Here is a 12906-nt window from a genome sequence, read left to right as displayed (position 1 = left end):
GAAGAAGAACAACAACAACAACAACAACAACAACAACAACAAGAATAATAATAATAATAATAATAATAATAATAATAATAATAATAATAATAATAAAGGAGAAACGAAGCAAATGCACAGAGCTAGCCAGAGAGTTAAAAGGGATTTGGATGATGAAGAAAATCAAAATAGTACCGATAATAGTAGGAGCACTAGGAACAATTCCGAAAAACTTCGAAAAAAGAATGTCAGAAATTGGAATCAGAGGAATAACTGCAAAAGTACAACGACTAACGATAATGAAAACGACGGAAATATTAAGGAAAACCCTTGAATGCGGAGAATAATACAAGAAGACAATATAACGAATAAGCGTTACAGAGAATGAAGAATATCGAAGCTGCATATCTACAAGCTCTACACCCCCCTCATGCATCCCCCTCATAGTTTCACCACCGCTCCTCCCAATAAAAAGTGACACCAAAGAGCTGAGAAGGTCAAGAAGGACTGAAAGCCCGAGGGGAGGGCGCCAGCCAGACCTCGGTTGGACAAGCGCAAAGAGAACTAGGACTTTGGGGAGGCTTAGTGCCACTCAAATTCCAGTATAAACCAATGACCACTGCCGACGAGAAATCAATGGTAAGCGAATGTTGCAATGATGCAAATTCATTTGCAGATGCTATCGAAGGAGGTAGAGAGAACTAGATGTCTGGGGAGGCTTGTTGTCACTCAGCCTCCAGAGAACACCACAGGTTTCAAATCAGATCGTTTGTTGACTTGTGTGAAAGCTCCATGTGAGCCAAAAATAATAATTGGAATTCTTTTGAGATGAGTAATTTGTATTTTTTATATACAAATTACTCATCTCAAAAGAATTCCAATAATTAAATAATATATACCATTCGGTACGGACCCGACAATGGAAGATCAGATAAAGAAAAAAAAACTTGGAGTCATCAGACGAAAAAAGTCCAATCTTGATCGCGGGGCCTGTGGCGCAGTGGATAGAGACGTTTAATCTCTACAGTCCCATGTAAGCATTTTCTGAAGATAGCGGTGTCAATCTTACTCAAAGCCGGACAGAGGATTAGTTGGCCAAAACGTAGTGAGGCGACAATCACTATGGAAGGCAGTAATTACTGATGATACAGTTAAAGATTCAGCATTCCTATTCCGTCGCGATTAACGACCTGATAAATGTCAGAATAATAGTTGGCCGAAACGTTGTAAAAACAGCAACTATAGAAGATGAGAATAATAGTCCGCAAGTACATAAAGGTGCAAAGATAGTGAGTTAAAGAAATAACAAAGCCGAAAAAACCTGGCTGGGAACTCAAGCTGGAAATCTTGATCAGTATTTTTTAAGCCAAAACGCTAAACAGGGTGAAAGAGAAAATAAAAAAGAGGATGGAAAGTGGAAATATGTCTAATGGGGAGAGTCTAAACAAGAAACAGAAAGAACTAAAGTAAACGACGGAAGATTAAAACAATACAGATGCAAATTAGAAATATTAAAGCAAATCGGAACTTTTGAAAACAATGAAAGCCAATTTTATAAAAACGTAAACGTGGGAAAGGCAAGATATGGGAAGAATGACAATAGCACAATAGAAATAACGTATAGCCAAAACACACGAAAGAAGAGTTATAGCAAATCGAAAAAGAAACAGAAAACGAAATCAGCAAAGGAGCATCAGGACATAAGCCACATCTCAGAATAGATGACCAAATGTAGAACCACATAAATACAAGAGTCCAAAAGATGTTAAAGGAGATTAAAAGTAGAATAAAAACATAGCGATGGCATGAATCGAGTACAAGAAATTGTAGAACAGGATACCTCAAGTATGGCTAACAGAGTATTGCAGGATGGTCAAAATACCAGAGAATATCATCAATCCGATTGAAAAATAAAACAATGAGAACATGAAGATTTAAATTGACACATGAAAGCAATACATAATTGAGAGAAAAGTTCAAAGAAAATTTCCGATCACCACTACTGTTCACCATAGCCATGATGCTTTTTAACAATACAGTAAGGAAATGTAAAACTGGATACAAATTTAGTAATACAGATGAAAATATGAATCTCTTTACGTATATGGACGGCGTGAAACTTTTCGGAAGATACAAAAAGAAACTAGAAACTCTAATGAATACAACCAGAATCTTCAGCCAGGATATCCGAATGGAATTCGGAATGGAAAGGTGCTGGTTATAAGAAGGGGAAACTAGAGAGTAGTAATCCAAGAAAAGATGAAGACACTAAGCGAACGTGACATCTGCAAATATTTGGGTGATTTGAAATCATCACACCATCAAATCAACAGAAATCATCACACCATCAAATCAACAGAAATCATCACACCATCAAATCAACAGAAATCATCACACCATCAAATCAACAGAAATCATCACACCATCAAATCAACAGAAATCATCACACCATCAAATCAACAGAAATCATCACACCATCAAATCAACAGAAATCATCACACCATCAAATAAACAGAAATCATCACACCATCAAATCAACAGAAATCATCACACCATCAAATCAACAGAAATCATCACACCATCAAATCAACAGAAATCATCACACCATCAAATCAACAGAAATCATCACACCATCAAATCAACAGAAATCATCACACCATCAAATCAACAGAAATCATCACACCATCAAATCAACAGAAATCATCACACCATCAAATCAACAGAAATCATCACACCATCAAATCAACAGAAATCATCACACCATCAAATCAACAGAAATCATCACACCATCAAATCAACAGAAATCATCACACCATCAAATCAACAGAAATCATCACACCATCAAATCAACAGAAATCATCACACCATCAAATCAACAGAAATCATCACACCATCAAATCAACAGAAATCATCACACCATCAAATCAACAGAAATCATCACACCATCAAATCAACAGAAATCATCACACCATCAAATCAACAGAAATCATCACACCATCAAATCAACAGAAATCATCACACCATCAAATCAACAGAAATCATCACACCATCAAATCAACAGAAATCATCACACCATCAAATCAACAGAAATCATCACACCATCAAATCAACAGAAATGAAAAAGGAAAATTGGAAAAGAATACCAAAGAAGAACAAGAAAACTTCTAGAAGTTAAATTATTTAGTAGGTACTTTATAAAATACCTTATAAAATACCTTATAAAATACCTTATAAAATACCTTATAAAATACATAAGCACAAACACAGTATCGCTAGTAAGATACTCTGGACCGTTTATAGGCTGGACCAAAGAAAAGCTGAGGCATCTCGACCAAACGAAATGGGAAACTTATGACCATGCACAGTGTACTAGACCCAAAGAAGTATGCTGATCGACTTTATGTAAAAAGCAAAGACGGGAGAAAAGGACTTGCAAGCATAGACAACTACGTTAATGGTACAAAACAGAATTAGAAAAATACATACCGTAGAACACAAAAAGACCAAGCACTGCAGCAAGAGGAACTGTAAAAATGTAATACTTCTAGAAAGACATCTGATAATTACGAGAAGGATCACGCGAAGGTAACTAACACCAAGTATTTTTTCCTGAAAAAGTAGATTTGTGTGAGACAGGATGGTCTGCTGTGCGATAGACGACTCCGTCCCCATGTGTGTAATGGTGGATGTATTTAATGGTAGAGGAATTGAAAAGACTAAAGGTCGCATAATGAAGACGAAAATATACCGTTAAATATCAACGAAGCAAATGCAATTTATTTGCATAAATATACAGGAAAGATTGACAGGAAGTGATAGAAAGAATAAGAGTTCAGTGAAAGATGAGTAACGTTACTTACGGTTGACTGGCTAGTCAGGAACGCTGTGGTGGCTCATGGCTCCACCGGAGCGGTGTTTGTCACATATTGACTGGTCGAGCGTTCAGCGGAAAAGAGGGTGAAATATGAGAAACAGGAAGTGACGTAGCTAGGTCGCTCTTCTGAGTTAAAGGGCGACAATCGAGTAAGGCTGAGAGTTTTCAACTCCAACAGATTCGAACTTCGCACGCGCAGATTGTCAGTTCATCACTTTAACCACTTGGCCACCATTATTGTCCTGATAATGTTGATGGACGAAAGAGTGATTGGGTCTTTGAAGGTGAAAATCCTCACTTGCGATTTAGATGCCAGGATCAGAATTGTTTGTGCTTGATTAATAGGAACAAAATCTAAATTATTTTATTGTTGGATTCCTTTGAGAGGAGTAATTTGTATAGTTATTTATTTACTTATTTGATAACTGTTATCCTCATCTTTATAGTTGTGTTTCACAACGTTTTGGCCAACTATTCATGTGGCCTTTGTCAGGTGGTTTACTGCGACAGGACAGGAATGCTGAGTCTCTTAACTGTATCCTCAGTAATTACTGATTTCCAGAATTGTTGCAGTGTCACCACGGTTTGGCCAACTAATCTTCTGGTCGGCGTTTGGGTAGGATTGAAACCGCTATCTTCAGACAATGCTCACCTGCAATGCAATAAATAAATGCAAATAAATAAATTCTCGTAAGTATTGCCACTTTATAGAAAACAAATTCTTGATTAAATTTATAGAATTAGTTAGTGGAGAGTTGCGGTACATTATTAACATATCGGCTACTTACAACGTGAAGGTTGCCAACATCCTAAGTGAAAGTGTTTCTGTGGAACAACTGGATTCAAACTTGGCACACCACAACTTTAAGTTCGTGTCGTTAACCACTTAGCCGCCGTCATTTTCCAGCAATTTCCTACTACACCTGTTTAAATATTTACGTCTTCTATAATAACTCAAGCAACAATTACGTAATTAGTAAATGACGTTTCTCTTTCTAATTCAAATAAAGAGAAATAACTCCAACTTTAATTTGAATGCTTTATTAAGAATTATCTCCCTTACATTTCATTTGCCATGTCTATATTTTTGATACAGTAGAACCCCTGGATACGGTGGCCTTGGGATACGTGTTTTTTTTTATTTCAGGTTAAGATGTAGAATGCGATGCTTTTCCGGCTCCTGATTACTGTATTTGCCCCGCTTACGGTGTTATATATAATGTTATTTGATTATATACTTGTGTATTATATTATTATGCAATATTTTATTTATTTGCGAACTATACTGTACTGTATTTTGTTACTAATTTTTAATGTCGTATCCCGGGGTTCTACTGTATAGTATATGATTTACACATTATTAACAATTAAATTTAATAAATCCCGGACAACACCGAATATGTACAGTTAAACGGGGAATTTTCGCATTTCAATTATTAATATTGATATTTAACTGTTAGTATTATCATTAATATTTAATTCGAATATTGTGATGCAAAAATGACAATACAGAAAGCTGTGTAACAGTAAAACATGATCTAAGCTAATTGTGTTTTTGTCGAAAGAATAAATCTATTCGAGTCTCCAACCGTAAAATAATGTTGACCAAGGCTGAAACTGATGTAGACATTCTTGAATGCACTTCAACTGAGCCGCCGGTCATATCTCGCTGAGAGATAAAGGTCAAAGTGCAAAGGCCATTTTAGCCGAGATAATTCAGTCGTAGATCGATTGCTAGGGAAAAAATCGATTTTTAGATGCACTCTCATATTTAACTAAGATGTGTTGTCTGTAGGTTTGTCACGCTGAAGTTTAAGATAATATTTTAGTTGTCACGCTTTGGTCTGTCACGCTTTAGTTTAAGTAGCATTTACATCGATCTGACATGTTTAATTTTGATATAGCATTTTTCTGTTTTATGATGCGTAAGTTTGAAATTGCATTTTTTCTCTGTCACGTCAGTTAGAAAAAATATTTTCTTGTCTGTCAAACTTTATATTGAAATAACATTTTCATTTGTCTGTAACGCTTAAATCTAAATATCTAGAAAAAAATAAAAAAAAGCGAGAATGTGCGTGGGTGAGGACATTTCTAAACCTATATACTCGACGAATGTTTGATCTATGGACTTGAAATTTGATATATAGGGTATTCGGATATGTAGAAAAACTTTTAATCGGTTTTCACCCGGAAAAAAGGTTGCTAAGGGTTCAACATCGAAAAATTGGTACGTGGGGGTTATCGGATTTTTATTTTTTGTCAACTGTTTCACGACTGCACATGCGTGAATCGTTCAAATGACAGATTCCTTATGTTAAGAATAAGTATGTTTGAAAACAGGTTTTAAAGAATGTGTTAAGCTGGCTTTATGGTTATGGTACTTGACTCACTTTCTTTTTTTTTTGGTTTTGATTTCAGCTTGAGTATATTTTTACTTATAAGAAGTGAACCGTTTAGAAAAAAAAACATAATACTCGCATGCACATGTCTCAGCTTTTTTTAGTTTTTTTTTATTTCATTTTTAGTCGCGTGCAAGCGACTATATAAGTCACTCCGTCGGTCGGTCGTTCTATAAGTCACTCCGTCGGTCGGTCGGTCGGTCGGTCTGTCCGTAACACTTTTGTGCTTCGCCTTTTTGGTTAAGATCAAAGGTCTGTTGTTAATAGATGCTGTTCTTAGCTTTTTAAGTTTTTCTTCGCCTTTTGGCCAAGATCAAAGTGTATTATCTGTTCCAGCAGATACTGCAAGCAAAGACCATATGTGGGTGCAACCCTACATATAAGACCTTGGTCAATGTAGGGGCAACCCATCATACCAATTGTCACTATCCAGCTCACCTACTCCTCGGGGAGTTGGTCCCCATTTCCCCTTCACTCCTCACATTAAAAATCGGCCTTCTGCTTAACTTGCTCGGTGGGGGAGCAAATAAATACCCTTTTCTTGATAAAAAGATAAAAGTGTAGTATCTGTTCTTACTACATGCTGTATTTATGTTTGTAACTTTGTGAGATAAAGTGGGGGATCACTTTTCTGTATTAATTTAATGTAAAATGATCACCCGCTTTACAACCAGTCAGTCTCAAAGCCATTCAAGTCATTCTCCAGATCATTCAAGTTGTTTTTGAAGGATTCCAGTTATTTTTTAAGCATCCAAGTCATTCTTAAGGTCATTCAGTTCATCCTTAAGTACATTAAAGTCATTCTAAGTCATTTACTTTTTATTTATTTAAGTCATTTCAGCCCATTTTTCGGTCATTTTAGTTTATCTTTAAGAATTTTATGTCTATCCTTCATTCACGCACTCATTCTTAACACGAGAGTACGCGACTAGTGGCTATCGGCCTTGTTTTAATAGAATTTAATTTTGCGTTTAAACTTACTGTATATTTGTTCACAATAAACAAAAAATCTGCATTAACGAAAATATAATATCCATATTTTTAATCGGACAACACCGGGCGACCATGCTAGTTTCAAATAAAATGGTTGTTAATCTTTCATGCTTCAGCTTGGAATGAGAGGTTACGCTAGTATAGTGGTTAACGACACGGACTGGCTTTTCTAAGTTCAAATCCAGTTCGTTCCATAAAAGCACTTTTATTTAGGATGTTGGAAACCTTCTCATGGTCTCTCAAATAAGTACCCGATGTATTTTCTAGAAATAATTCTAACTAGAAAAATATCGGGGAAACCAATACCAGAATAGAATCTTTGTATTTATACAATATGATGATATGCTTGAAATAGCATCTCCGCCCTATGCTACGCAATTTTGTCCGTTTGTTTGGCTTACGTTTGAAGATTTTTCGTCAGTCTCTTACGCTTAATTTTGAAATAAGATTTTCGTAGATCGGTCACAGTTAAGTAATAACATTATTTTATCATCAAGCTTCATCTATTTAATGGACGCATGTTTCAAAAGCTTCATCTATTTAATGGACGCATGTTTCAAAAGCTTCATCTATTTAATGGACGCATGTTTCAAAAGCTTCATCTATTTAATGGACGCATGTTTCAAAAGCTTCATCTATTTAATAGACGCATGTTTCAAAAGCTTCATCTATTTAATGGACGCGTGTTTCAAAAGCTTCATCTATTTAATGGACGCATGTTTCAAAAGCTTCATCTGTTTAATGGACGCATGTTTCAAAAGCTTCATCTATTTAATGGACGCGTGTTTCAAAAGTTTCATCTATTTAATGGACGCATGTTTCAAAAGCTTCATCTATTTAATGGACGCATGTTTCAAAAGCTTCATCTATTTAATGGACGCATGTTTCAAAAGTTTCATCTATTTAATGGACGCATGTTTCAAAAGCTTCATCTATTTAATGGACGCATGTTTCAAAAGCTTCATCTATTTAATGGACGCATGTTTCAAAAGCTTCATCTATTTAATGGACGCATGTTTCAAAAGCTTCATCTATTTAATAGACGCATGTTTCAAAAGTTTTGTTTTCTCAGCCTATTCATTCGCGCATTCATATATTGATATGCATTGCAATCAATGAAGTCTATTTGTTTTTGTTGTTTTAATCTGAAACCAGAAAACAGCAACAAACTGTCCGTGTTCTTATCATATTGTATTTGGCGCCAATGTTGTCACGTCTTTGACATGTTCAGTGAGTCACATTCCTTTGTTTGTTTGTTTGTTTGTTTGTTTGTTTGTTTGTTTGTTTGTTTGTTCGTTTAAATGATCTAAAGTTAATAGTAAAAAAAATATGATATAAATCAGATGATGATGATGATGATGATCGTTTCTTTGTCGAGTTCCCTTTTCGGAAAATGACGGACAAGATGCTTTATTCTTTTTCTTTTGATTTCCAGCAAAACATTATTAACAGGAAAAATAGCTTTCTCTCATACAGAATGTAGCTATCCTTGCGTATATGTAAAACATATGTCCTCAGTGTAAGACTGGAGTATCTATATATTAATACCGTAGTATCTTTAACGTACGTACGTGTGCCACGGTTTCTAGATTATGAATTTTATTCGATCGGGAGATCCTATTTATTAGAAAAAGAAAGGTAGAAGGTGATAAGATACCATGAACATTAAACTAGTACATATATATTCGCTGATTTAATGTTCGTGCTATGTTATCATCTACAATCCTCTTTTTAATAAATAGGATCTCCCGATTATCGAAGACGCAATGAAAATAAATTAAAATATATTTTTTTAAAAAACTGTCGCTTTTGGGTCGTACATGAAACTAAAATATACTTTCTTGGTAATCTGGATCCAAGGGAAGTATCTGTTCTGTCGAAAGATGGTATAATTATATCGTGGGGATTCCGTTCGCGCTGAGCGTCCATACAGTGGAAATATGTTACAGACTCCTATAAGGATATTGAAGATAAACCGTAATAAGCAGATATATTCTGACACGACATGAACCAGATTACTTAGATAAATACTTTTCATCATCATCATCGTCGTCATCATCATCATCATCATCATCATCATCGTCATCATCGTCATCACCGTCATCATCATCATCATGCAGTGTCAGTCTTGATGATGACTAGTCGGGGCTTCGGTGCTTTATCCCTCGGTGTTGACGTAGTCCTATTTATGTGTGAAACGTCCGGTCACATGCACCGCATATGTGGGTGCCGGGGTTGTGTAGTCGATAGTGTCTCAGCTCTAAAGCTTCTCCAGTCTTTCTCTCTATTTCATCCTTCCTTTTGTGGAGACTGTTCGGCCAGCTACTCTTTTCTTTGGCTTGTTTCTCCCAACTCTCGACATTGATGTTCATCGCCTAAATAATTTTACAGTTTTAGCAAAAGAGATACAATAATATCGCGGGGTCCTCATTCACGCTGAATGTCCACAGAATGCTCAACAGCAATATATTACATATGAAAGATTCTGCTGTGGAATTTCTAAAGGTCCCGCTAGTTTTTATAGATACTACAACCACCGAACTCCCTTGGGTCATTGTTATATTCTCTCTTTCTCTCTTTCTCTCCCTCTCTCTCTCTCTCTCTTTATCTCTCTCTAGTGTTTTTCTGTCTCCCTCCGAGTTGTAAGTCTTATGAGCGAGAAAGGAACAACACGTTTGATTCTCTTTACACAAATTGAAATTGTTAACTTTACAACCTCCCCCGCCTTTTTTATTCAACTGACAGAGATATTAAAAAAAGACAGGGTGCATGATTCGACCACCACCACCACCATATTTTTATGGTGCCACTGTCAGAAACATTATGAGGATAACACTCAAGATGAGAACTGAAGCCGAATAATTCTCAACCATTTCAAAGTGCTCAAACGATTTTCTTGTTTAATCCAAACAAGACATATTGCTACTTGGAAGTATTACTATTTTAGAACTATGTAAAGAAATGTGCGAGATGTTGGTTTACATTACATTTAAATCTGCGGGTGAGTACAGTTATAAAGCAGAAAGCATGGGAGATTCCAAAATCTAGAAGTCCGAGTGAAGAAGCCCCTGCGGAATCTAGGTACATCTTCATTGAAGAAGTGGAATATTTTTGCTAAAACCTGTTTTTCGGGGATATGTACATCGAGGGGTATAAGTGCAATGTGTCCATCAGGGCACATTCCATTAAAATACTTGTAAAATAGGCACAGAGATGCAATATTGAAGTGATGGGACAGAGCTTGAAGCTCGGTTGATATTGCGAGTTCTATTAGATTGGAAACGTTTTTGGAATCAGTCGAAGAAGATGAGATAAAAGTAGTACAATTTTTTTCTCTGAATTTTAAGGTGGGGACATACCGACAACATTTCTCTTGGTGTGTATTATTGACGATATCATGTATTCTCTAACAACTCACACACTATCGGACATTAGAATTCTTGCTTGGGAACTATTTCAGAACCTTCAGCTGACATCAAATCTATCTTGTAAACTACAAATTCTTATATATCTTGCATCACTACGTAATATGTTTCCTTATAGTCTTACGATTCGTACGCCCTTGAAATTCCATTGAAACATCTGGAAACTATTCGGAGAATTCCTATGAATCCAATTTTCCGATTCCTTCAGGCGTAAATATTAGATTTTTCTAATTCATCTCTAGTTCGATATTTCAACCACAAATAAGGTGGACAATACCTACTTCTTGCTTCTTTTATAGTTTAATAAATAAAGCCCGGTTGGGTGTGTATATATTTAATGTCTGATATATATATATATATATATATATATATATATATATATATATATATATATATATATATATATATATATATACTGTCAGGTCACCCAGCGTTGCCCGGTCATAAGATGCGCTTGAATATTATATTTTAATTCATGCAGATTTCGTATCTATTATTGTAATGACAATTCTCTGTTAATTATTATATATAATAAATGGTAGTAGATTAAAACTAAAACATCTACTTGACTTGGGTGCCATCAGCTAGAATCAAAACCAAAACACTCTCATTAATTAGCCTCTGAGCCGCACCCATACGCACATATATATATATATATATATATATATATATATATATATATATATGTGTTATTTCAGCCAAATATGGTATATATATATATATATATACCATATTTACCTCAAATAACACAAAATTAAACAAATTTTTGAAAAACAGAGATAGGACAGAAAAGAATCTAAACAATGTAAAAGAATGTAACTGCCGGGACCCTAATGAATGTCCAATGAGGGGGAACTGTTTAACTTCAAACGTAGTATACAAATGTGAAGTTATAACAAATAATGAAACTAAAGTATATTTGGGGAGCACCGGAACTTGCTTTAAGGACAGATATTGTAATCAACTAGCATCGTTTAAAAATGAAACTGAGAAAGAAAAGAACACCAAAATTAACGAAAACAACAACAATGTGAATATGGATTAAGGAATTAAAGGAAAATAAAACTGAATATGAATTAAGATGGTCATAACAATAGTGACAACCGAAACTACTATAACGAAAATAGAAACAGAATCAATAGTAATAGCGAAAACAACAGGAAAAAACAAAGAAAAACTCAACCACTTTAGCAGTATGGATTAAGTAATTAAAGAAAAATACCACTGAATATAAATTAAGATGGTCAATAATTGATAAGGGGGAAACATATAAACCTAGCAAATCGAAAAGATGCAACCTATGTATATTAGGATCTTACCATATACTAATATCAAAAGAAAAATTATTAAACAAAAGACTAGATGTAATCCACGGGTGTTTGCACAGAAACAAATATTTAATTTCACGCACTAGAGCAGATTAGGAAAAAAAGCAAGGGAGGTAATCATAGATATAAAATGGTACCACGAGAGTGACCTCTCCGGCATCGGGTAATATAATACGAATTCAAACACTAAGCAAAAAAAATATATTAAAATAAACATGCATAAATATAGGAATAAAATTATATAAAATTATATGTTATTGAAAAAAACAAATAGGAAAAACAGGGAAAATTAAAACAAAAATAAATAATTAATAAATAAAAAATAAAAATACGAAAGTACGGGTTAAAACGGAAAACTATCTTTACATAACATCAAAAGATGGAGGAAATGAGGAAGCATGGCTGTAGAAATCTTTTTACCCGAATACGATGTCCAGCATGTTAAAAATATACCATTTGTTGTAAAAATCTAATGGATAAACATCTGAAGAAGTTGGTGAGGACAGGATATTTTTACGGAAACATAAATCGTAAAATTGCCAACTCATTAATGAAACGGCTGTAATGAAAAAATCCAGGAAATAAACGAAGGTTATAAAAAAGAAAACGTGAGTCTTTGAATTTTCAATAAAATTTTTCACTATATATATAATCAAAAACAAGATCCAAGTAATCAAGATGGCATATATATATATATATATATATATATATATATATATATATATATATATACTAATAAATGTACCCGTCTTTGACTACAGAAAATGGACTCTGATTTATGAAAGTATGATAGCTTATGAAAAGGAAGGGTTGTAAATTTGGGAGTATCAAAACCAAAGCAAAATATGATGAAAGTCAAAATAAAATAGATAAACCCCATAATTTATTATACCATACCTGTTCACACT

This window comes from Euprymna scolopes, chromosome 9, assembly GCF_053919585.1.
Source record: "Euprymna scolopes isolate OS-2025 chromosome 9, ASM5391958v1, whole genome shotgun sequence".
NCBI lineage: Eukaryota > Metazoa > Mollusca > Cephalopoda > Sepiida > Sepiolidae > Euprymna > Euprymna scolopes.
This window is presented reverse-complemented; position numbering follows the sequence as displayed.